Here is a 3126-nt window from a genome sequence, read left to right as displayed (position 1 = left end):
ATGGAACGTTCTGACAGAACCGGTGGAGTCTCTGAGGTTTGTTTTCCTGAAGGTTCTCTGTTGGTTGGAACCACACATCACAGAACCTTTTTCTGTGAGTTAAAGTGACGCATGACGGTTCTGTTATTGAACAGGAACAACAATCATCACGTGTTTAAATGCTGCCGGCTTGAGCTTAAATAGCACTGATGAAAGTTCTATTAAAGTTCTAGGTGTGAGTGGGCGCCCCTGGAGCTCACCTGGCTGAGCAGCGACCCATGAACAGGGTTGTGGTTAGCCGTGGTTAGCCGTGGTTAGCCGTGGTTAGCCGTGGTTAGCCATAGTTAGCCGTGGTTAGCCGTGGTTAGCCGTAGTTAGCCGTGGTTAGCTGTAGTTAGCTATTGTTCCCCAGTGCAGCAGTCGTGGGTTGGACTCACCACCCTTTGCTGCAGGTCTTCTCTTCCCTTTCCTGCAAAATGTTTGCCCTCCATCAGTTTTGAATTTGTTGTTAATAATCAAACCTTATAAATAAAACAACCAAGAAATGTAGAAAATAAGTTTTGATTAAAGCACAAAAACAACTTTGGATCAAAACGGCCTTTTCAGGATGTAAAACATGAAGGACACGTGGTAGCTGCAGAGTCGTTCCTGGTTCACCGGGAAGCCTGAAAGTAGCAGCGAGTACGTGTCAGATGAGCCGACAGTGCTTTGACTTGAACATATAAGAAGCTCCACAGCGTCTCGACCTCCTCCGATGCCTGAGAGACTTTAAGCTCCCTCTCAAGGTGCCCAGGAGCTTCTACACCTGCACCATGAGAGTGTTGTGGCTGGGAGCATCAGCACCTGGACGGGCAGCAGCACCCAGCAGGACTTCTGGGCCCTGAGGAGGGTGGTCCGCTCCATCAGAACCACCCTCCCCAACCTGCAGGACAACAACACCAAACGATGCAGGTTAAAGGCAGGAAGATCTCAGTGAGCCACCCACCCCAGCCACAGGCTGTTCTCTCTGCTGCCACCAGGGCGGCGCTACCGCTGCCTGAAGGCAAACAGAGAGGATGAGGAGGAGCTTCTTCTTGTGTGTTTTGTTCTTCATTCTTATTTATGTTATTTTTATAGTTTCGGTGTGGAGCAGGTACACAACACATTTCACTGCCTGTTGCTGTAACTGTGTCTGTGACCAATAAAAGCCTTGAATCCTTGATTTAATGATGGCAGCAGAAACGTCAGACTTTAAGGCATTAACTCAAAAAACTCAGTTGTTCCATTTGATGTTTCCACGTTAATAAAATAACATCTGAAGAAAAAGTTTTTAAGCCAGTTTACATGAATGACACCAGCTCCTGTTTAGCTGTGAATGAACCGACCCAGAAAACAAACTCTTAAGTTGATGGAACAATATCAGGCCAACTATCAAAGTTTATTGTTATTATGTAAACAGTTTATTTAAATCAGTGACTTAATGTTTATTTTGCGTTTATTAAAGCGTTGGGACGGTACGGTGGTCCACATTAGAACCCATCAGGCTGAAATATGAAACACTGAATCTGAGACCAAAGAGGTGAGCTCATGTCTCCAACCGACCCTGAACGCAGCGTCTGGTGGGCGTGGCCACGCTGCGTCAGACAGGAAGCTGCTGCAGGTGGGCGGGGCGTCAGGTGACACCAGCGGCAGGTAGCGAGCCTCCACCCAGACAAGCGCCACACGGTCGACTCACCTGAACAGGTAAGAAAGCAGCAGCTCTGTTTGTACTGAACCAGAACCAGAACCGGCTCAGATCCAGTATCCAGAGGTCCGTTTGGGTTTTAATTCATTTTCTGAACTTCCTGCTTTAATCTTGTGACACTGATGTGATTAATTAAAGACTTTCTGGATCCTCTTTGAGTTCAGCTGAATCTGTCTGAAACATTTAGTTTGGTAGAAAAGAGACGCTTCGATTCAGCTCCGACCGTCCAGAACCTTCCAGAACCGTCCAGAACCGTCCAGAGACATTGACTAAGTCGAACTGTTGAATCTGTTTTGTGTGTTTGAGGTGAACTGACGTTAAACATTAACTTGTGAACGTTCAGAGCAGAAACTGGAGATGAGCCATTAACGTGGTGCGTTCAGGGTCCGTCGGGAGTTTAAAGCTGCACAGAAACTGAACCTGTTGCTGTGACCAGGAGCCTCAGAGTGGAGCAGGGAGGAGGTGGGACTGGTGGACGGGTCCACAGAACGGTTAGAGAACTCCTCGGTGTCGGTCTGCAGCTCAAACAGGATCTGATTTAAATCAGAACCAACACGTTCAGAAGTTACTTCATCTCTGTGTTAACAAACGATTTGATATTTAAAGTCAGAGAACCTCGGTTCTGTTCTGTCGACCAGCACTGAAGACTTCAGTCACCCAGAACAGAACCAGATCCTCACTCACAGTTTGTGGATTAACTTTAGGAACCGAGACGTTTGTTGTTGTTGCTGCTGCTGTTGAACCAATCAGCACCGAGGTCCAGATGGCAGCGTTTCAGGACCCGGTCCATTTGCAGACAGAAACGTGTCCCAAGTCCAGGATAGATCAGGGGAAGGTTCTGTGGAGATGGTGGGAACGATCTCAGCCTTCTGCTCTCAGAACTTCCCCATGAAACCAGTTCAGAACCGCTTCAAATGTCAAGGAAGTGTGAAAATGACCAAAAACCTGGTTCTGTCCCAAAAAAAACAGTGAATGGTTCTACAGAGCTCACCGTGAGACGCTAGTTTTAATGGAGTCTGACTGGTTCTGTCAGTCAGCAGCTTTGGGACGGTTTCTGCAGTCTGAAGTGTGGTTCTGTGGTTCTGTTTGTCTGTAGTTCTGTTTGTCTGTAGTTCTGTGGTTCTGTTCTGTTCTGTGGTTCTGGCAGAACTGTAAATCTGTCCGATCACAGCCTCTCAGCGTGTTTCCGTTGAACCGAGCCTCGTTCTGACCCACGTTAATCTGCTGCTGAAGTGTTGACAAGATGTTTGAGGAAGTTGATCCTCCGGTCCGACCGGCCGCAGAGCTGGGAGGAGCCTGAACACACCTGAGCTCAGCTGCACACTCACTCACCTGTAAACTCACCTGCAGACCCGCCTGCAGACTCGCCTGTAGACTCACCTGTAGACCCCCCTGTAGACCCCCCTGTAGACTCACCTGTAGAC

The 3126-nt window shown here is 48.1% G+C and overlaps 1 protein-coding gene across 3 annotated transcripts in view; it reads left to right on the top strand.

The window, feature by feature from the left end:
• Nucleotides 1–1639: 1639 nt before the first annotated feature.
• LOC103374709 (deoxyribonuclease-1-like) overlaps nt 1640–3126 on the top strand; it is a 13223-nt gene continuing 11736 nt past the window's right edge. For all 3 annotated transcript variants that reach the window (XM_008304838.1, XM_008304839.1, XM_008304837.1), the window contains exon 1: nt 1640–1701. The gene's annotated coding sequence lies outside the window, so the exon portion shown is untranslated. The remainder of the gene's footprint in view (nt 1702–3126) is intronic.

Source organism: Stegastes partitus, unplaced genomic scaffold (genome assembly GCF_000690725.1).
Source record: "Stegastes partitus isolate 25-593 unplaced genomic scaffold, Stegastes_partitus-1.0.2 Scaffold2332, whole genome shotgun sequence".
Classification (NCBI taxonomy): domain Eukaryota; kingdom Metazoa; phylum Chordata; class Actinopteri; family Pomacentridae; genus Stegastes; species Stegastes partitus.
The sequence above is the reverse complement of the archived record's forward strand: the minus strand, read 5'-3'. Positions and strand labels throughout refer to the sequence as shown.